Source organism: Phyllobates terribilis, unplaced genomic scaffold, assembly GCF_046119375.1.
Source record: "Phyllobates terribilis strain yellow unplaced genomic scaffold, ASM4611937v1 Scaffold_2__4_contigs__length_985480577, whole genome shotgun sequence".
NCBI classification, from domain to species: Eukaryota; Metazoa; Chordata; class Amphibia; order Anura; family Dendrobatidae; genus Phyllobates; species Phyllobates terribilis.
Window position 1 is genome coordinate 69,015,086 of NW_027362762.1, and position 23,896 is coordinate 69,038,981.

Sequence of the window (23,896 nt, forward strand, 5' to 3'; positions counted from 1 at the left end):
TATGGTACAGTGGTCTGAAATAGGATTCCATTTTTCTTTAAAATGCTCTGTGTCTCATTACTTGTATATTCAGTCCCATTATCTGCACGCAGAATCTTTGGCATTCTTCCAAATTTATTATATACTTCAGCTAGGTATATTTCAAGTTTCTCTGGAACTTCCTTCTTGCTGTGAAGCAGGTGGACAACTGTATATCTTGAATGATCATCAATAAATGTGAGAAAATATCTCTTCTTCCCTGGAGTCAGAGTGCTCATTGGACCACAGACATCTGTGTGTATTAAATCTAGTGGCTGTGCTGTTGTTGTACTAATTCTCTTAGGAAAAGCTTTCCTAGACATTTTCCCTTTGATGCAGCTAGTACACTTCATTGTTTGGTTACATAGATCAATTGTAATATCCTCAGCTAGTTGCTTTTGGACTAACTTTCTTATTGCTTCTGGGTCTCTGTGTGCCAGACGCCTATGCCACACATGAATACAGTTTTTATGCTCTTCTTGTTGCGCTGTATACACACACTCTTTGCATTTCAGCTGATAAAGTTCATCTGTGATGTTTCCCTCTGCTAGTGTGTGACCTTCCTTTGAGATGCTTCCTGTTATCAGTTAGGTTTTGTGTCTGTAAAGCAGATTCTGTGTTGCATGTCCTACTGCTTACACCTTCTGCCTTTCGCTTATATTCATCTATGAGCTTCCCCCTGACATACTCCAGTGTAAGCTCATCATCTGGACGCGCATCTAGTGCGGTTACAAGCGTATCATAGCTCTCTGGAAGGCCACTAAGCAGTAATGCGGCCACATGAAAGTCCTTTAGATCTTCCCCAATGCCTCTCAGGCGTTCTACAACTTCCAGAACACTTCTTATGTAATCCTGCATATCCTGACCTTTCTGTAGCTTAGACTGGTACAGCTTTCTCATAAGATAGAGCTTATTGCTTAAATTTATCCTCTCATGAACCTTTTGCAACTGCTTCCACATTTCCTTTGCAGTATTACATTTACACACATGCACAATCTGGTCATCATCTATACTGAGTGATATGGTACTTTGTGCTTTCTGATCCATCTCTGTCCACTCCTGTGGCACTGGGTCAGGTTTAGGCTCCTGTGTGTATTTCCACGTACCTTCTCTTATCAGCAGCATTTTCACTTTGAATTTCCAGGATTGATAATTCTGGTTAGTGAGACTTGGCACTGTAAATTTCATGGAGCTGCTGCTGCTGGTGGCCATCTTTGCTTCTTCTCAGTTTGCTGTCTTTCTTTCTTTTCTTTCCTCTGTGTTCTGGGGATCTGTGACTCTGGGAACTCTGGGGACTCTGGTACATCTGGGCCCATAACCTGTTAGCAGAGGATTAATCAGCGTGACATCCAGAGTTTAGAACACAGAATGTAGGTTTATTCATATCCAGCATAGGCACAGCATGGAGTCTGGTGTTACTGCAGCATGAGGAAATCAAAGACATATATAACAACAACACAGGAAGAGAAGGAGGGGGCATCCTGTCTGTGGGAGTTTTTTTTTTTTTTAGAACACAACTTTGTTAACCCCTTAATAACATCTGACGTACTAATACGCGTCTGTGCCCTGGGACTTAAGAGCCAGACCCGTATTAGTACGTCATATCTTTAATGCGGCACCGCGACTTAAGTCGCGGTGACAGCATTAAAGTTACGGTGCCATCTTACCTCCTGGTAGATGGCGTCATCATCCCGGGGGCTGTCGCCGCCCCCCCGCACCAGCGATCGCTGTGATTGGTTTGTTCAAATCTGAACAGCCAATCACAGCATTTCTCACTGTTTCCGGCAATGTGATTGCCGGAAACAGTGATCTGCAGCCTAGGATCGGTGCTCCTATGAGCACCGATCCTAGACTGTTGCTAGGACACCCCAGCCCTGGCCCCGGACTGCTATGATCGGTGCGATCGCCGATCACATCGATCGCACCGATCGTAGCGCGACCGCGCGGTGACAGGGCGGTCATGGGGCGGTGACCGGCTTGTGACCTGCCTGTCACCGCCCCATGACCCCCTGTAATGTGACTCAAGCCCCCAGACTGCTGTGATTGGAGCGATCAGTGTCACCAATCAGATGGCTGGGGCACAACATGCACCACAGGGGGTCACAGAGGGGTGACACCTCCCTGTGACCGCCTGGTCACCTGTATTCAGGTACTCTGATTGGAGCGATCGATGTCATCAATGATTGCTCCAATCAGATTACCTCCACCTGTCACCACCCCATCATCACCCTGTGACCGCCCTGCAGACCCTCACATTTGGTGAGGATTTCTACAGAGCGATCACATCTGATGTGTCTGTGCTGGGCCTTGTAGTGCCACAGAATATTCTGTGACACCACAAGACCATCTTCTCACTGTTCCAGTCGCTGTTGCTGCCGCTGCTCCTGGATCTTCTGTTCCAGCGTCCTGGATCTTCTGCTCCAGCTCCTGGATCTTCTGCTCCTGACCTGCTGTGGTTCCTGCTCCAGAGCCTGCTGCTGATCCTGCAGAGAAGACTTTGGTAAGTCTGTTCTCCCCTCATCCACCCCAATCCCCCCTCCCCCCTCTTTTTACCCCCCCTTACCTTTTTTTTCTGCGTCCTGCAGCGGTCTCCAGCTCTGGTCCGAGTCTCCAGCTCCACTCCCGGTCACCAGCGCCGGGCTCCTGGTCACCAGCGCTGGGCTCCTGGTCACCAGCGCCGGGCTCCCGGTCTCCTGCTCTGCGTCTTCTGTTCCAGTCCTGCTGACCCTTTGGTAAGTCCATCTCTGATCTCCCCTCATTCACCCCAATCCCCCTCTTCCCACTCCCCTGTCTTTTTACCCCTCTTCCCACTCCCCTGTCTTTTAACCCCCCTTCCCACCCCAGTGTCCCTGTTAATTCTTTTGCTTCTGATCTCCAGCTCCAGTACCGGTCTCCTGCACCGGGCTCCTGGTCTCCTGCTCTGGGTCTTCTGTTCCAGTCCTGCTGACCCTTTGGTAAGTCCATCTCTGATCTCCCCTCATCCACCCCAATCCCCCTCTTCCCACTCCCCTGTCTTTTTACCCCTCTTCCCACTCCCCTGTCTTTTTACCCCCCTTTCCACCCCAATTCGCCTCACCCCAGTGTCCCTGTTAATTCTTTTGCTTCTGATCTCCAGCTCCAGTACCGGTCTCCTGCTCCGGGCTCCTGGTCTCCTGCTCCGGGCTCCTGGTCTACTGCTCCCGGGCTCCTGGTCTACTGCTCCCGGGCTCCTGCACCGGGCTCCCGGTCACCAGCTTCGGGCTCCCGGTCAACAGCGCCGGGCTCCCGGTCTCCTGCACCGGGCTCCTGGTCTCCTGCACCGGGCTCCTGGTCTCCTGCTCCGGGCTCCTGGTCTCCTGCTCCGGGCTCCCGGGCTCCTGCTCTGGGTCTTCTGTTCCAGTCATGCTGACCCTTTGGTAAGTCCATCTCTGATCTCCACTCATCCACCCCAATCCCCCTCTTCCCACTATCCTGTCTTTTTACCCCTCTTTCCACTCCCCTGTCTTTTTACCCCCCTTCCCATCCCAATCCGCCTCACCCCAGTGTCCCTGTTAATTCTTTTGCTTCTGATCTCCAGCTCCAGTACCAGTCTCCTGCTCCGTGCTCCTGGTCTCCTGCTCCGGGCTCCCGTCTTCCTGCTCCGGGCTCCCGGTCTCCTGCTCCGGGCTCCCGTCTTCCTGCTCCGGGCTCCCGTCTTCCTGCTCCGGGCTCCCGGTCTCCTGCTCCGGGCTCCCGGTCTCCTGCTCCAGGCTCCCGTCTTCCTGCTCCGGGCTCCCGGTCTCCTGCTCCGGGCTCCCGTCTTCCTGCTCCGGGCTCCCGGTCTCCTGCTCCGGGTCCCCGGTCTCCTGCTCCGGGCCCCCGGTCTCCTGCTCCGGGCTCCCGGTCTCCTGCTCCGGGCCCCCGGTCTCCTGCTCCGGGCCCCCGGTCTCCTGCTCCGGGCTCCCGGTCTCCTGCTCCGGGCCCCCGGTCTCCTGCTCCGGGCCCCCGGTCTCCTGCTCCGGGCTCCCGGTCTCCTGCTCCGGGCCCCCGGTCTCCTGCTCCGGGCTCCCGGTCTCCTGCTCCGGGCTCCCGGTCCTGAAAGAACAGAGAGGACTTTGGTAAGTAATCTGATCTCCCCTCATCCAACCCAATTCCCCTCTTCCCACTCCCCACACATTTGTGCGCACATCCAGCAGCCGCCGAGTATTGATCGGTGGCATAGTTCACCAATCCACACTCGTGCTCGCTGTTTGCACCACATACAGTATTTCCTTTTTCCACACACTCTAAATAAAGTACTGACACACACACACTCTCAAAGAATTGACACACACGCACCACATACATAACAAACAATGTCCTGCTCATCCCAAACTCATTATTCAGCGGAGGAGGCATACGCTATTCTTGCCTCCGACACTGACAGTGAGGGTGAGGATCCCACATTTCTTTGTTTTTCCGACTCCTCGTCGTCTTCCTCCTTCTCTTCTTCCTCCTCTTCCTCAGGTTCTGCTGGCCCGCCCCGCCGTCGTCGCAGGAGAGATGTTCCAGCGCCCCCCACTACTGAGCCTATATGGACTTCGCCCCCCGAAAATTATGAGCCGCTGATTCCTGATTTCGTAGCGGAATCAGGAATCAAGTTTGACACCACCGGCCTCACAGAAATAGACTTTTTCAAAGTCTTTTTCTCTGAGGATTTTATAAACCTCATGGTGGGCCAAACTAATTTATACGCTCATCAATTTTTAGAACAAAACCCCTCTTCATCATTTTCTAACTGGTCTCCTGTAGACGCAGTAGAAATGATGAAGTTTTGGGGCCTGGTCCTTCTTATGGGGATCTTGAAGAAGCCCGAGCTTCGGCAATACTGGAGTGTTGACATTTTGTATAACACTCCAGTGTTCCGAATGGTCATGCCCCGGACAGGTTTTCAGGCCATCTACAAGTTCTTGCATTACCAAGATAATGCAAGGTGTCCTGCACGCGATGACCCGAACTTTGATCGTCTTTTCAAAGTTCGGCCGGTCATCGAACACTTCAACAACAAGTTTGGTGAAGTGTACGTGCCCCAAAGGGACATTTGTGTGGATGAGTCCTTAATTTCTTTTAAGGGGCGGCTTGGATTCCGGCAGTACCTGCCCAGTAAGAGGGCAAAGTATGGGATCAAGCTGTATAAACTTTGTGAGAGTACCTCAGGATACACTCACAAGTTTAGAGTTTATGAAGGGAAGGACTCCCGGATTGAACCCCCTGAATGCCCCCCTGTTCTGGGAGTGAGTGGGAAAATTGTGTGGGACTTGGTGCACCCACTGCTTGATAAAGGTTATCACCGCTACGTGGATAACTTTTATACAAGTATCCCGCTCTTCCAGTCCCTCTCTGCGCGACGTACCGCAGCCTGCGGTACTGTCCGCAAAATTCAGAAAGGCCTCCCAAAGACGCTAATTGGGCAGCTGCTCAAAAGGGGTGAGAGCAGAGCCCAATGTAGCGACCACCTGTTGATGGTCAAGTACAAGGACAAAAGGGATGTCCTTTTCTTGACCACCATACATGGTGATGGCAGCACACTCAGCACTGTACGAGGTTCCACTACACAGGTCGTCAAACCAGACTGTGTAGTGGGGTACAACAAGTACATGGGGGGAGTTGATCTCTCTGATCAAGTCCTCCAGCCATACAGTGCTTTGAGAAAGTCCAGAGTGTGGTACAAGAAGCTGGCCGTGCACATTGTACAGATGGCAATGCACAATGCTTTCCTTCTGTCACAATGTGCAGGCCAGACTTCTGCGTCGTACCTTCAGTTTCAGGAAACAGTTATCAAGGCCCTGATATTTGGCAGCGGTGACAGAGAGGGCCCCAGTACTTCTGGAATTGAAGGACCAAGAATTGTACCAGGCCAGCATTTCCCAGGGCAGATCCCTCACAGCGGAAAAAAAGGAAAGTCACAAAAGAGGTGCCGAGTGTGTTATAAAAGTGGAATACGCAAGGACACCATTTATCAATGTGACACCTGCCCTGACAAACCTGGCCTGTGTATGAAAGACTGCTTCAAAAGGTACCATACTTCGATGGTCTATTGAATTAATTTCTGAAGTATGACAACCTGACGAACACTGCACAGCTGACGTAGTGTTCGTCAGGTTTAGTAACATAGTAACATAGTTTGTAAAGCCGAATAAAGACTTGCGTCCATCAAGTTCGACCTGTTAGTTCTGTAATTCCTAAAGTTGATCAAGAGGAGGGCAAAAACCCCAAATGATTTAGCCAATCTTCACCTGAGGAAAAATTCCCTCCCGACTCTGAAACCAGCAGTCAGAATAAATCCCTGTATCAACCTACTATTTTATTTTATTTTTAAGTATACGCTGAAATCTGCCTGGTATCTAGAAATGCATCCAGTCCCCGCTTGAACTGGTTTAGTGAATCCGACATTACCGTCTTCTCACTCAGTGAATTCCATATTCTCACTGCTCTTACCGTAAAGAACCCCTTCCTATGCTGGTGCTGAAACCTTTTCTCTTCCAGTCTTAGTGAGTGCCCTCTTGTTACCGTAATATCCCTCCTTATACCTTATACCGTAATATCCCTCCTTTTGAACAAATCCCTGGCAAGGTCTCTATACTGTCCCCTAACATATTTGTACACATTTATTATGTCCCCCCTCAACCTTCTCTTTTCCAGGCTGAATAGTCCTAGTTTTGCCAACCTCTCTGGGTATTGCAGTCCCTCCATTCCCTTTATTAATTTTGTTGCCCTCCTTTGTACCTTTTCAAGCTCGTTTATATCCTTTCTATATATTGGGGCCCATAACTGAGCACAGTATTCCAAGTGTGGTCTGACCAGTGCTTTGTACAGTGGAAGAACAATGTTCTCATCCTTTGCAGCTATACCTCTTCTAATACATCCCATTACCCTGTTTGCCCTTACAGCAGCGGCCTGACTTTGGGCACTCCAATTTAGTTTGCTATCAATCAAGATGCCCAAGTCCTTCTCCATCTCTGAATTCCCCAATGATTTCCCATTCAGTGAGTACTGGTGAGTCACTTCCATTTTTCCTTCCCATATGTATGACCTTACATTTCTCCTCATTAAACCTCATTTGCCATTTAATGCTCCACCTACCCAGCTTATCCAAGTCCCTCTGTAGGTCTGCACTGTCCTCTTTTGTATTAATTGTTTTACATAACTTTGTGTCATCTGCAACTATTGATATTTTACTATTTATCCCGTTGACTATGTCATTAATAAAGATATTAAATAACATTGGGCCTAGTACAGACCCCTGTGGTACCCCACTAGTGACGCTTACCCAATCTGAGTATATTCCATTTATAACCACCCTCTGCCTTCTATCCTTTAGCCAGTTAGCTACCCACTTGCAGACATTTTCCCCCAGCCCCATCATTCTCATTTTGTATACCAACCTATTATGTGGCACGCTATCGAACGCTTTTGAGAAGTCGAGATACACGACATCCACTGGTTCCCCCTGATCTACTCGAGAGCTAACCTCCTCGTAGAAGTCAATCAGGTTTGTTTGGCAGGAGCGATTCCTCGTGAATCCATGTTGGTTCGGGATTAAAAGATTATTAGCATCAAGATGCTCCGTAATTGCCTCTTTAATGAAGCCTTCAAAAATTTTGCCCACAACGGACGTCAGACTCACCGGCCGATACTTTCCGGCGTCACTTTTTGCTCCCTTTTTGAATATTGGCACTACATTCGCCTGTCGCCAATCAAGTGGCACAGACCCAGTCTCAACAGAGTCCTTAAATATAAGATATAACGGTCTGTCTATCACATTACTTAGTTCCCTTAGTACCCGTGGGTTGTCATACATCAGTTGTGTAGTGTTCGTCAGATTGTCCTACACAACTGATGTATAACACTACATTACAAAATTCAAAAATCAACTAACACTACCAAAAAGGGGGCACTTGTTAGGCATTTCACTGTTTAGGCACATCAAGGGCTCTGAGAACATGACATGACGCCCGCAGACCATTCCATCAAAGTCTGCGCTCAAAAGCGTCACTCCTTCCCTTCCGAGCCCTTACATGCGCCCAAACAGTAGTTTTTTTCCAACACATGGGGTATATGAGTACTCAGGAGAAATTGCACAACAACTTATGGGGTGCAATTTCTCCTAGTACCCTTGTGAAAATATTTTTTTTTGCATTTTTGTGGAAAAAATGTTTTTTTTTTATTTTCACAAGTCAACATTATGATTTTCTGAGAGGCACCTGGGGGTTCAATGGGCTCACCACACATCTATATAAGTTCCCTGGGGGGTCTAGTTTCCAAAATGGGGTCACTTGTGGGGGAGCTCCAATGTTTGGACACACAGGGGCTCTCGAAACGCAACATGGTGTTCGCTAACAAATTGGAACCATGTCGCGTTTGGAGAGATCCTGTGTGTCTAAACATTGGAGCTCCCCCACAAGTGACCCCATTTTGGAAACTAGACCCCCCAAGGCACCTATCTAGATGCAAAGTGAGCACTTGGAACCCCCAGGTGCTTCACAAATTGATCCATAAAAATGAAAAAGTGGTTTTTTTTCACTTATTCAATTTTACGAATCAATTTGTGAAGCACCTGGGGGTTCCAAGTGCTCATTATGCATCTAGATAGGTGCCTTGGGGGGTCTAGTTTCCAAAATGGGGTCACTTGTGGGGGAGCTCCAATGTTTGGGCACACAGGGACTCTTCAAATGCAACATGGTATCCGCTAACAAATTGTCGGCTCAAATTGTTAGCGGATACCATGTTGCATTTGAAGAGTCCCTGTGTGCCCAAACATTGGAGCTCCCCCACAAGTGACCCCATTTTGGAAACTAGACCCCCCAAGGCACCTATCTAGATGCATAATGAGCACTTGAAACCCCCAGGTGCTTCACAAATTGATTCGTAAAATTGAATAAGTGAAAAAAAACCACTTTTTCATTTTTATGGATCAATTTGTGAAGCACCTGGGGGTTCCAAGTGCTCACTATGCATCTCAATAGGTGCCTTGGGGGGTTTAGTTTCCAAAATGGGGTCACTTGTGGGGGAGCTCCAATATTTGGGCACACAGCGGCTCTCCAAATGCAACATGGTGTCCGCTAACAAATTTAACGGAAAATCGGCTCAAATTGTTAGCGACACCATGTTGCGTTTGGAGAGCCGCTGTGTGCCCAAACATTGGAGCTCCCCCACAAGTGACCCCATTTTGGAAACTAGACCCCCCAAGGCACCTATCTAGATGCATAGTGAGCACTTGGAACCCTCAGGTGCTTCACAAATTGATTCAGAAAAATGAAAAAGTGTTTTTTTTTTCACTTTTTCATTGTTACGAATCAATTTGTGAAGCACCTGGGGGTTCCAAGTGTTCACTATGTATCTAGATAGGTGCCTTGGGGTGTCTAGTTTCCAAAATGGGGTCACTTGTGGGGGAGCTCCAATGTTTGGGCACACAGCGGCTCTCCAAACGCAACATGGTGCCTCTAACAATTTGAGCCAATTTTCCGTTAAATTTGTTAGTGGACACCATGTTGCATTTAGAGAGCCGCTGTGTGCCCAAATATTGGAGCTCCCCCACAAGTGACCCCATTTTGGAAACTAGACCACACAAGGCACCTATCTAGATGCATAGTGAGCACTTGGAACCCTCAGGTGCTTCACAAATTGATTCATAAATATGAAAAAGTGTTTTTTTTTCACGTTTTCATTGTTACGAATCAATTTGTGAAGCACCTGGGGGTTCCAAGTGCTCACAATGCATCTAGAAAGGTGCCTTTCGGGGTCTAGTTTCCAAAATGGGGTCACTTGTGGGGGAGCTCCAATGTTTGGGCACACAGGGACTCTCTAAATGCAACATGGTGTCCTCTAACAAATTTAACGGAAAATCGGCTCAAATTGTTAGCGACACCATGTTGCGTTTGGAGAGCCGCTGTGTGCCCAAACATTGGAGCTCCCCCACAAGTGACCCCATTTTGGAAACTAGACCCCCCAAGGCACCTATCTAGATGCATTTTGAGCACTTGGAACCCTCAGGTGCTTCACAAATTGATTCATAAAAATGAAAAAGTGTTTTTTTTTTCACTTTTTCATTGTTACGAATCAATTTGTGAAGCACCTGGGGGCTTCAAGTGCTCACTATGCATCTAGATAGGTGCCTTGGGGGGTCTAGTTTCCAAAATGGGGTCACTTGTGGGGGAGCTCCAATGTTTGGGCACACAGGGACTCTCTAAATGCAACATGGTGTCCTCTAACAAATTTAACGGAAAATCGGCTCAAATTGTTAGCGACACCATGTTGCGTTTGGAGAGCCGCTGTGTGCCCAAACATTGGAGCTCCCCCACAAGTGACCCCATTTTTTAAACTAGACCCCCCAAGGCACCTATCTAGATGCATTTTGAGCACTTGGAACCCTCAGGTGCTTCACAAATTGATTCATAAAAATGAAAAAGTGTTTTTTTTTTCACTTTTTCATTGTTACGAATCAATTTGTGAAGCACCTGGGGGTTCCAAGTGCTCACTATGCATCTAGATAGGTGCCTTGGGGGGTCTAGTTTCCAAAATGGGGTCACTTGTGGGGGAGCTCCAATGTTTGGGCACACAGCGGCTCTCCAAACGCAACATGGTGTCGCTAACAATTTGAGCCAATTTTGCGTTAAATTTGTTAGCGGACACCATGTTGCATTTAGAGAGCCGCTGTGTGCCCAAATATTGGAGCTCCCCCACAAGTGACCACATTTTGGAAACTAGACCACCTAAGGCACCTATCTATATGCATAGTGAGCACTTGGAACCCTCAGGTGCTTCACAAATTGATTCATAAAAATGAAAAAGTGTTTTTTTTTTTCACTTTTTCATTGTTACGAATCAATTTGTGAAGCACCTGGGGGTTCCAAGTGCTCTCTATGCATCTAGATAGGTGCCTTGGGGGGTCTAGTTTCCAAAATGGGGTCACTTGTGGGGGAGCTCCAATGTTTGGGCACACAGGGACTCTCTAAATGCAACATGGTGTCCTCTAACAAATTTAACGGAAAATCGGCTCAAATTGTTAGCGACACCATGTTGCGTTTGGAGAGCCGCTGTGTGCCCAAACATTGGAGCTCCCCCACAAGTGACCCCATTTTGGAAACTAGACCCCCCAAGGCACCTATCTAGATGCATTGTGAGCACTTGGAACCCTCAGGTGCTTCACAAATTGATTCATAAAAATGAAAAAGTGTTTTTTTTTTCACTTTTTCATTGTTACGAATCAATTTGTGAAGCACCTGGGGGTTCCAAGTGTTCACTATGTATCTAGATAGGTGCCTTGGGGTGTCTAGTTTCCAAAATGGGGTCACTTGTGGGGGAGCTCCAATGTTTGGGCACACAGCGGCTCTCCAAACGCAACATGGTGCCTCTAACAATTTGAGCCAATTTTCCGTTAAATTTGTTAGCGGACACCATGTTGCATTTAGAGAGCCGCTGTGTGCCCAAATATTGGAGCTCCCCCACAAGTGACCCCATTTTGGAAACTAGACAACACAAGGCACCTATCTAGATGCATAGTGAGCACTTGGAACCCTCAGGTGCTTCACAAATTGATTCATAAAAATGAAAAAGTGTTTTTTTTTTCACTTTTTCATTGTTACGAATCAATTTGTGAAGCACCTGGGGGCTCCAAGTGCTCACAATGCATCTATATAGGTGCCTTGGGGGGTATAGTTTCCAAAATGGGGTCACTTGTGGGGGAGCTCCAATGTTTGGGCACACAGGCACTCTCTAAATGCAACTTGGTGTCCTCTAACAAATTTAACGGAAAATCGGCTCAAATTGTTAGCGACACCATGTTGCGTTTGGAGAGCCGCTGTGTGCCCAAACATTGGAGCTCCCCCACAAGTGACCCCATTTTGGAAACTAGACCCCCCAAGGCACCTATCTAGATGTATTTTGAGCACTTGGAACCCTCAGGTGCTTCACAAATTGATTCATAAAAATGGAAAAGTGTTTTTTTTTTCACTTTTTCATTGTTACGAATCAATTTGTGAAGCACCTGGGGGCTCCAAGTGCTCACTATGCATCTAGATAGGTGCCTTGGGGGGTCTAGTTTCCAAAATGGGGTCACTTGTGGGGGAGCTCCAATGTTTGGGCACACAGGGACTCTCTAAATGCAACATGGTGTCCTCTAACAAATTTAACGGAAAATCGGCTCAAATTGTTAGCGACACCATGTTGCGTTTGGAGAGCCGCTGTGTGCCCAAACATTGGAGATCCCCCACAAGTGACCCCATTTTGGAAACTAGACCACCCAAGGCACCTATCTAGATGCATAGTGAGCACTTGGAACCCTCAGGTGCTTCACAAATTGATTCATAAAAATGAAAAAGTGTTTTTTTTTTCACTTTTTCATTGTTACGAATCAATTTGTGAAGCACCTGGGGGTTCCAAGTGCTCACAATGCATCTAGATAGGTGCCTTGGGGTGTCTAGTTTCCAAAATGGGGTCACTTGTGGGGGAGCTCCAATGTTTGGGCACACAGGGACTCTCTAAATGCAACATGGTGTCCTCTAACAAATTTAACGGAAAATCGGCTCAAATTGTTAGCGACACCATGTTGCGTTTGGAGAGCCGCTGTGTGCCCAAGCATTGGAGCTCCCCCACAAGTGACCCCATTTTGGAAACTAGACCCCCCAAGGCACCTATCTAGATGCATTTTGAGCACTTGGAACCCTCAGGTGCTTCACAAATTGATTCATAAAAATGAAAAAGTGTTGTTTTTTTCACTTTTTCATTGTTACGAATCAATTTGTGAAGCACCTGGGGGCTCCAAGTGCTCACTATGCATCTAGATAGGTGCCTTGGGGGGTCTAGTTTCCAAAATGGGGTCAATTGTGGGGGAGCTCCAATGTTTGGGCACACAGGGACTCTCTAAATGCAACATGGTGTCCTCTAACAAATTTAACGGAAAATCGGCTCAAATTGTTAGCGACACCATGTTGCGTTTGGAGAGCCGCTGTGTGCCCAAACATTGGAGCTCCCCCACAAGTGACCCCATTTTGGAAAATAGACCCCCCAAGGCACCTATCTAGATGCATTGTGAGCACTTGGAACCCTCAGGTGCTTCACAAATTGATTCATAAAAATGAAAAAGTGTTTTTTTTTTCACTTTTTCATTGTTACGAATCAATTTGTGAAGCACCTGGGGGTTCCAAGTGCTCACTATGCATCTAGATAGGTGCCTTGGGGGGTCTAGTTTCCAAAATGGGGTCACTTGTGGGGGAGCTCCAATGTTTGGGCACACAGCGGCTCTCCAAACGCAACATGGAGTCGCTAACAATTTGAGCCAATTTTGCGTTAAATTTGTTAGCGGACACCATGTTGCATTTAGAGAGCCGCTGTGTGCCCAAATATTGGAGCTCCCCCACAAGTGACCCCATTTTGGAAACTAGACCACCCAAGGCACCTATCTAGATGCATAGTGAGCACTTGGATCCCTCAGGTGCTTCACAAATTGATTCATAAAAATGAAAAAGTGTTTTTTTTTTCACTTTTTCATTGTTACGAATCAATTTGTGAAGCACCTGGGGGTTCCAAGTGCTCTCTATGCATCTAGATAGGTGCCTTGGGGGGTCTAGTTTCCAAAATGGGGTCACTTGTGGGGGAGCTCCAATGTTTGGGCACACAGGGACTCTCTAAATGCAACATGGTGTCCTCTAACAAATTTAACGGAAAATCGGCTCAAATTGTTAGCGACACCATGTTGCGTTTGGAGAGCCGCTGTGTGCCCAAACATTAGAGCTCCCCCACAAGTGACCCCATTTTGGAAACTAGACCCCCCAAGGCACCTATCTAGATGCATTGTGAGCACTTGGAACCCTCAGGTGCTTCACAAATTGATTCATAAAAATGAAAAAGTGTTTTTTTTTTCACTTTTTCATTGTTACGAATCAATTTGTGAAGCACCTTGGGGTTCCAAGTGCTCACTATGCATCTAGATAGGTGCCTTGGGGGGTCTAGTTTCCAAAATAGGGTCACTTGTGGGGGAGCTCCAATGTTTGGGCACACAGTGGCTCTCCAAACGCAACATGGTGCCTCTAACAATTTGAGCCAATTTTGCGTTAAATTTGTTAGCGGACACCATGTTGCACTTAGAGAGCCGCTGTGTGCCCAAATATTGGAGCTCCCCCACAAGTGACCCCATTTTGGAAACTAGACCACCCAAGGCACCTATCTAGATGCATAGTGAGCACTTGGAACCCTCAGGTGCTTCACAAATTGATTCATAAAAATGAAAAAGTGTTTTTTTTTTCACTTTTTCATTGTTACGAATCAATTTGTGAAGCACCTGGGGGTTCCAAGTGCTCACTATGCATCTAGATAGGTGCCTTGGCGGGTCTAGTTTCCAAAATGGGGTCACTTGTGGGGGAGCTCCAATGTTTGGGCACACAGGGACTCTCTAAATGCAACATGGTGTCCTCTAACAAATTTAACGGAAAATCGGCTCAAATTGTTAGCGACACCATGTTGCGTTTGGAGAGCCGCTGTGTGCCCAAACATTGGAGCTTCCCCACAAGTGACCCCATTTTGGAAACTAGACCCCCCAAGGCACCTATCTAGATGCATTGTGAGCACTTGGAACCCTCAGGTGCTTCACAAATTGATTCATAAAAATGAAAAAGTGTTTTTTTTTTCACTTTTTCATTGTTACGAATCAATTTGTGAAGCACCTGGGGGTTCCAAGTGCTCACTATGCATCTAGATAGGTGCCTTTGGGGGTCTAGTTTCCAAAATGGGGTCACTTGTGGGGGAGCTCCAATGTTTGGGCACACAGTGGCTCTCCAAACGCAACATGGTGCCTCTAACAATTTGAGCCAATTTTGCGTTAAATTTGTTAGCGGACACCATGTTGCATTTAGAGAGCCGCTGTGTGCCCAAATATTGGAGCTCCCCCACAAGTGACCCCATTTTGGAAACTAGACCACCCAAGGCACCTATCTAGATGCATAGTGAGCACTTGGAACCCTCAGGTGCTTCACAAATTGATTCATAAAAATGAAAAAGTGTTTTTTTTTTCACTTTTTCATTGTTACGAATCAATTTGTGAAGCACCTGGGGGTTCCAAGTGCTCACTATGCATCTAGATAGGTGCCTTGCGGGGTCTAGTTTCCAAAATGGGGTCACTTGTGGGGGAGCTCCAATGTTTGGGCACACAGGGACTCTCTAAATGCAACATGGTGTCCTCTAACAAATTTAACGGAAAATTGGCTCAAATTGTTAGCGACACCATGTTGCGTTTGGAGAGCCGCTGTGTGCCCAAACATTGGAGCTTCCCCACAAGTGACCCCATTTTGGAAACTAGACCCCCCAAGGCACCTATCTAGATGCATTGTGAGCACTTGGAACCCTCAGGTGCTTCACAAATTGATTCATAAAAATGAAAAAGTGTTTTTTTTTTCACTTTTTCATTGTTACGAATCAATTTGTGAAGCACCTGGGGGTTCCAAGTGCTCACTATGCATCTAGAAAGGTACCTTGGGGGGTCTAGTTTCCAAAATGGGGTCACTTGTGGGGGAGCTCCAAAGTTTGGGCACACATGGGCTCTCCAAACACAACATGGCGTCCGCTAATTATTCAAGCAAATTTTACAATCAAAAAGTCAAATGGCGCTCCTTCCCTTCCGAGCCCTGCCGTGCGCCCAAACAGTGTTTTTTCCCCAAATTTTGGGTATCTGCGTGCCCAGGGGAAATTGCACAACAAATTTTGGGGTCCATTTTTTCTTGTTACCCCTGTGAAAATAAAAAAAATTGGGTCTAAAGTAACATTTTTGTGAAAAAAGTTAAATGTTCATTTTTTTCTTCCACATTCAAAAAATTCCTGTGAAGCACCTGAAAGGTTAATAAAGTTCTTGAATGTGGTTTTGAGCACCTTGAGGGGTGCAGTTTTTAGAATGGTGTCACTTTTGGGTATTTTCTGTCATAAAGACCTCTCAAAGTGACTTCAAATGTGATGTGGTCCCTAAAAAAATGGTTTTGTAAATTTTGTTGGAAAAATGAGAAATCGCTGGTCAACTTTTAACTCTTATAGCTCCCTAACAAAAGAAAATTTTGTTTCCAAAATTGTGCTGATGTAAAGTAGACATGTGGGAAATGTTATTTATTAACTCTTTTGTGTGACATATCGCTCTGATTTCAGGGCTTAAAAATTCAAATTTTGAAAATTGCAAAATTTTCGCCAAATTTCTGTTTTTTTCACAAATAAACGCAAGTGATATCGAAGAAATTTTTCCACAATCATGAAGTACAATATGTCACGAAAAAACAATCTCAGAATCAGGGGGATCCGTTGAAGCGTTCCAGAGTAATTACCTCATAAAGTGACAGTGGTCAGAATTGTAAAAATTGGCCCGGTCATTAACGTGCAAACCACCCGCGGGGCTTAAGGGGTTAACAACCTCACAATATGCACAACATATGAAACAGCATAGTAGTTGTTGCAATACACATACAGATTAATATGTATTATTCCAACAGTTCCCATGAAAGTTTTCCAGATACAATATCCGAATGTTGAGATGAGTAACCAACAACTCCAAAGTCGTTATTGGCACCAATAAATTCATTAAGATCTCTGGGCAAACTTTACAAATAGCATTAAGTGCAACTGAATGGAACATTTAACTCGTTTGACTATAAAATAATTCGGAAATAATTCCATCTCGCCTCGATCATTACAGGAAAACACCATATGGAGCCACTGAGACATAGCAGACTGAAGCACGCATGCCATATATTGTCCTATTTATATAATGTGTCTGTGCAACATATTTCCCATTAGGGTATAAATATTACTCCGCAACCAAAAGGCATTTATACTGTGCCGGTAGCCGATATCCGAAGAGTGAAGCAAGGGTACCCTGCAATTTTAATGATGTGTGGCTGTATACAGTGTTTGCATTGGCATTTGAAGCTGCTTTTCGAAAACAGATGCTCAAAATTGAATCAATTTGCAGGCTACCTCCTTAGCGTTTATGCAGGGAGCCTTCACTAACAAGGGGTTGACATATGTTACACATTATTCTGGATGTGATCGGAGTAGACTGATTAATCATACCCCATCTTCCTTTGGCAACATGGTCCAACTGCGATGTGTGCTTGATATCCGTGTAAAACAATGAATATATTAAGCGAGAGCAAATAAGAATGGTAACAAGTGATTTGTTCTAAGCCTTGAAGGCAGTAATTGAAAAAATAGAAGTTTGGGGGTTTTTTTTACCTACGTTCTTTGCTCCAGGTGTTCATTGAATTGTAGAACTCAAGGGACCTCATTATCGTTCACAAAGTCTGGGCCTCCAACTCTAGTAAGCATTTTACATATGGAGATCCAGTGATTGCGCGTCGTGGCCTTCTCTCTGATAATTGTTTTTTGACTCGTTTTGTGTATCAAGTTGTTTCTTTTGCTGTTATCTGCTTCCTCTCCAACTTTTGACTTTGCTCACGATGGGAGGACAACGGCATCGGATTACTTCTTGACTCTTGTCTTATCAGTCCTTTGTCTCCGACTTGACAACATGATTTATTACACAATGACCTTGATTAAAAGGACAACACTGTGGATTTTATATTCATTTTCACCTTGATTTGTTTTTGAATTTTTGCACTTTTTTTTAAAGGAAAACGAAAAATATAAAATGCACAAAAAATGTTAAAAAAAAAAACCCAAAACATACCCTGGAGCATACTTTTTTATATCCTTCTCACCACAATACAGACAACAAATGCACAATAGAGACAACAAAAACACAATACACACAATGAATACACAATAACACGTCAATTTCACCCAACAAATACACACAAATAAATAAGTGGGAAACAATAAAAAATAAATGTGTAGGAAACAAAGATTGATATGATCACTTCCATTGGCTAAGTCCCTCATTCCCAGCTGTTGCCCAAACGAAAACAGAGCAACAGGAGCTTATAGATGGCATACATATCAGATATAATGGACGATCCCCTGAGGAAGCCCACGTGAAACGCGTGTCCAGGTTTCATATATGGTATATACACAGCAAGTAATGGGCTATTATGAGCTATTATTTCTGGTCTATGACCTTCTACTTACAGGCTTGATTAACCCTTTAAGTTCAGATGTTATTGAACGTACATATCAGATAAGTAGGTTGATGGTTGACCAAACAATAAATGAACAATAGTCTAGTGATCAACTCTTTCACTGATTCTTAATTATGTTCTCTCCTTTGATCCTATTTTGACTCATATCGCAATTAAAGCCTAGCTATAGCTAAACAATATCTTAATGTGTCTCAGGAGATTTTCCTCCTCCTCCTTTTCATTGTTCATTGTTCTGTAAGACAACTCTCTGCAGCAGGAGCCTCCCCCTCTTCCTCATTAGCAGTAGGAAACCCTTAGTTCTTCCCCTTATGAAAATGGGACAGTATGAAATATGTGGTATATATTCTGGAATGAAGTAGGCTGATGGTAGAGAAAACATTAAGGGCAAGCGTTGTGCATACCAGTCTTACTGAAGAGAGCGAGGAGTAAGATGTGCTTAATTCAATAGGAAGCACACTTAAAGAATTAGGCGCTTCGTACAACAGTTGTGCACCTCTGTCAGAAATGTTACTCCAGCCAGGGGTTTCGCAACTTTGGTGGAGCTGGTCAGGATTGCCATAAAAACGCCAACATTTGCTAAATGTTTGCACAACTTTGAGTTACACAAAAATTTTGCAACATTTTAAGGTGTTTTCTTCCAGAATTCTGGAGTAAAACAGCTTGATGATTTGGACCCTAATTGAATGGGTCATCTGGTGAATGACTGTTCCATTGATGGAGCAATATATGTTTTGGTCCATGTTTGCGATACAGTGCATGGTCAGTGATACCTGGCAAAGAAAGAAAAATACTCCTGGGAATTTAAAAACTTTCCATGATGGGAAGATCATTTTTGGACCAGAGAGTATTGGAACATTTTAATCATGGCCAACTTCCTTCCAAACAATGATGAGCTGTCATTGGTCAGCTAAAATGATCACTTGTTCTTAAATTTTACATGGCAAATGTTAATTTTGGCTGAAATCAGCAAATTGGATCAACTTTAGACTAATGTGTATGGTTATCTTAATCACTGCATCCTGCAAACTAACAAACAGTGTTAAGAGTTTGTTTATGATCACCCAAGGTATTGAATGATATGGAGGAGTGGGCTTTCTTCACAGATTGAGAAGAGCTGGTAGGGTGATAATCAATACAGCTATTGATTGTGCTTTCATCTTCTAAAATTTGCACTTGTGGATATCCATAAGGAAGAGAAAGCTAATAGGTGAAGGGCAAAACCAGTTCACCCTTCACCGATGTCAATGCAATGAACCCTAGAATTTTAAAATATTCAGAAGAAACCAAGGGAACCCTTTAAGATATACGACCAAGTCACACAAAAAGCAAGAGGTCATCCAGTAGAGGACTAGATAAGCCATAGAGGCTAATACAATTCTGCATCCTTTCTTCTCTTAACCCAAAGGAACATAGCACTCCCATAAGACTCACAAAGGGAGAGGGCATGATAACGTGTCATACATACGTTTATACAATGGTCGAATTCATATGAGGACCAACTCCACATGTCGGAATAAGTCATATATAATATAGTACAGTATGACTATTTGGTCTGAACATAGTAATGCAATGTGCTGGGTGCAGTCACAGAGTTCAGGCCGGAATATGGAAAGCCACCTGTAAAGGTGTGGAAGAAGTGTCTGCAGCCCTTCTGAAGATATGCTGTAAAACATTTCTTTGTATGTAGTATATTTTTCTGTTTTTCAAGTTACTTGCTTAGTGTTCTGCTGCAGCTGTTAGCCTAGGAAGGGTTAATAGTTAGTGTCAGCCCAGGTGGAGAGGAGTTACAAGGGCGTTTTTCAGGAAGATAGTTCCTGGTTATTGAGTTAGTTATGGTTGAGCTATTGGAGTGGCAGGAAGCGTCACAACAGCTATAGGCTACAAGTGGGAAGTGTGCTGCGATTAGGAATCAAGACCAGGTTCAGAACATAGCCATTGTAACCTATTACCATCTACACGGCCAGAGTACAGAGTCAGGAAAGAAGAATAGAAAGACAGATTTTTCACTTTCAGTTAGTACCTTATGTAGCATAAATAGAGCTGACGGAGGCGTGATTCGTGTACGCAGCTACGAAGGAGTGGGCTACTGACAATGTGTCAAACCGGTCCTGGAGGACTAACTAGAATCTTACTCTGACCAGGAAGGAACACAAGGTATTGCACCGTAGTGGAGGATATTGGGAGAAGAAAGACTGTCACTCTGGTACTGTACTGAACATCTTGTTATGCCATTTACCATGAAACCAAGATATTTGCCACTGCCTTATGCTGAAGAAATGTTCAAGAGAATGCATTCCTGTTACCAAGTGTTGAGAACCATATTTATGAATTCAAGTAAAGATGTTCTTAACTTTTTAAAACAGTAATTGATCTCACTGATTCGTCACATGACTTGTCCCCATTCCATCATACAACTTGTGGCCCAAAAAGGGGTAAGCAACAAGATCCCACAAAGCACTTGCACACTCAGGGGTACCGTAGCAAGGTGTATAGGGAGATGGAAGTAACCTCCGGCCAGTCTCGTCCCTTACACACCTACAAAACAGTAGTCCTGAAGGTTAGTGGTCTGAGTCTCCAAGTTATTTAAATGCATTAAAAAATACATATTTTTAGTGGAAAAAATAGTACTTTTCATTAGGGTAAATGGACAATATTTTTCTGTTACATGAGTCCTTAAAAATTTTGAAAAGTTCCTGAAATTTTGAACCTGAAAACTTGTGTGTCCAATCCCTCCAGCTGGTTAGATATTTTGTGAACAACCCATTGTCAAAAGAACTTTATACAACGCATAAAACCACAGTCCAAATTTTAATGAGTCGGAGGCATCGCTAGAAGGGCCAGTAGTAAGATTTACTAAGACTTGCTCTTTTCTCTGTTCCTAATGTGATGGTCTCAGCTCCTTGGCCATACGCCTATCAAAGTTGCAACCGGCTAGACATTGTCAACTACCATGCAAACCTGACAACCCCATTTCTACCTGTTTTCCCATACACTGCCATGAACCTATGGTATGAACTGCTATAAACTCAAGTTTTATACAAAGACATATAGATCTTTTTCTTACTGTATAAACCTAGGAAAATAAACTTGTGGAAAACTCTATAATTATGACTAAACATATCCATTATGAGGCACCATACAGTATGGCGGCGTTATATGGGGTCTCTGTAGCTCCAAAATACTATTGCATTCACAAGCCTCTCTGAAAATGTTGGTTGAACCACCTATTCTATACTTGCCAACTTTTTAAAATTGTTTTTCTGCAGATGGCGAATTGTGATATTTTTATTTGCATAATTACACCCTTTTGTGCCATGTTACGCCCCATGATTTCCCCATTCCTGCCCCCTTATGCAACTCTGGATGTCGAGGTTCAGTGTCACGTCAATGAAAAAGTTTAGGGGAGCATTGATTTCTTCTAAGTTTCCGTGGACATTTTCAAAGTCTTCCGAGTGTCTCCCAGATGATCCGGGAGGGTTGGCAAATGTGACCTAAAGTCAAGGTTCTGGGTACTCTATTTTTACCCATAGGATGGTTGTATGGGCAAAAACATGATCCGCTGGAAAAATTATAGAAGAATTTTTTAGTTCATAAGTAAAATATTCAGCTAATATCATGTATAACTTTCTGCCTGTTACTCAATAATTAGACTTTATTTCAGAGCCCTATGTCTAGATGAAGAACCCCCCGGGAGCCTGCTTTATAATTTGCATGGCTGATTTATAGCTTATTATGCATTTCACCAACCCAAATGCTTGCACATTTCTGTAACACAAATATTCATTGACTGTCAGCTGGTAAATGTTTCCCGATGATCCCAAACACATCAGTAGAGTCAATCAAAATACATGTATTCTGCAGCGTAAGATCTAATGATCCAGTAAAATGAATAAAATGAGATCAGATGAAATGCTGTATACACTTTGATGTTAGAGGTTGGCCTCTAAATAATTGTATCCTGAGGGATTTCTTTTGCAAAAGAATCAATTTATTTCTTGATTTTCTTTCAGGTTTGAAAGTCTTTGGATTCTTTTAACTTAAGCTCCGATGCTATACTTACTCTTAAGTGTCCACTACGAGGAGTCTATTATATAACGTGTTATATATGGCGATGGTGGAACTCAGAAGAGGAGGTAAATACAGCGAATGGAGAAATATCATAACTAGAAAAAATTAAATACCCCGCTATATTAAGCCAACGGGTTGTTCTAAAATGTCTGAAATTTATGATAGAAACTTCATGACAGTCAGTTATGGGACATGTTCTTTTGGAATACAACAAAGTCTAAGTCATACTTGCCAACTCTCCTGGAATGTCCGGGATGATCTTGGATAAAAAGGAGACCACCCAGATTTCTGGGAGAATTCACAAATCGTCTGGGTGCCATGAATCCTCCTGGAATTTACTGCTTCTATAAGGATTCCCATGGGCATAAGGCTTTGTCCATGGTTGTCTGGCAACTCTAAATAGGGCTTCCATAGATAACATTTGAGCTAGCTATTCTGACAATAGACCTGGCCTTTACCCCTCAACTCCTGTACAGAAATATGTACTTACATACGGGCCTTGTGTTGAGTCCTCAGAGTAACTTCTTGCCAGTGGAGCTGGATGGCAGGAAAGATCAGGTCTCCTGGTCTGGCATATGTTAGTGATGCGACCCCTGGGCCGTGGGGTACTCGGTAGCCGGGCCGGTCGTTGCTAGGGGAGATGTCTCAGTGGTGGTGACCCGGTCCGTGACCCAGGGCGGTCAATAAAATGGGAATTATAGTAAAGGATTATAGTTTTTATGAAATGTCCGTGACGCCACCTGTGGTATGCGGCTATATGGAGCCGCCGCTGCGGAGCAGGTTCTCTGGAGCTGTTGTTAATGCAGCAAAGTTGGTTTAGCTCTCCACAGGTAGAGCTTAGCTCCAGGGCCATGTAGTGGGGATGTCATAGATGTTGCTGTTGCAGTGTAGTGCAGGCAGGTGATGGCGCAGTAATTATTCACAGAGACAATGGGGTGCAGTCTTGAGGGTTTTACTCACAGTTTGCCAAGATTCCAGGTTACAGTTACCGGTGTATAACTGTTACAACTCTCCTGTTAGGTTTTTTTTAGTTTGCTGGTCACTTGACCATTTTGCCTATTTAATCCGGCTCCGCCCTCCTGGCTTTGCTGGACTTCATTTGTATTTACTACTGTTGAGCTAGCTTGTTGCTCTGTTGCCGTTCTCTGTTAGTTTTGCTAGGTCTTCTGACCCCTATGCCTTTTTGTTGTGTGTTTGTCTTTGACTGCTACTATTTCTGCTAGGAGGTGTCCAACTTTTCCCAGTCCCTAGATCTTGTAGGGATCCCTCCCTCACATCTATAGGTCTGCGTTCAGACTAGCCGAGGACTTTAGCGGGTCTGATCGCAGGATCAGGTTCCCCGTTACATCGTAGGGATCTAGTTTAGTTCTATTGTAGGGACAGATCTCCTCTCTTTCCTTAGTCTCTGTAGCAGATCATAACACTAACCTCCCACGTCGTCCTGTGTCTACTCAGGGAGGGGTTCAGCAACTGTCACATCTCTCAGGAGTACTTAAATGGGACCCCGTTCTGTGTGCCTTTTCTGGTCGACTTCCTGCGCTGGCTCTCACCCTCCTGCCCTGCGCCTCACACCCAGTGTCTCAAGCCATTGACCGCGGACCTTGTCGAGCGACGTCTTCTCTGTCCCCTGGGTCCTCTATGGCCACCTTTTCGGCGATTTAGATGTGGCTGCTGGCTGCAGCACCTGAAATGCTGCACCCTCCAGTTATCTAGCTGAGACTTGAAGAACTCTGCTAGTTTAGGGG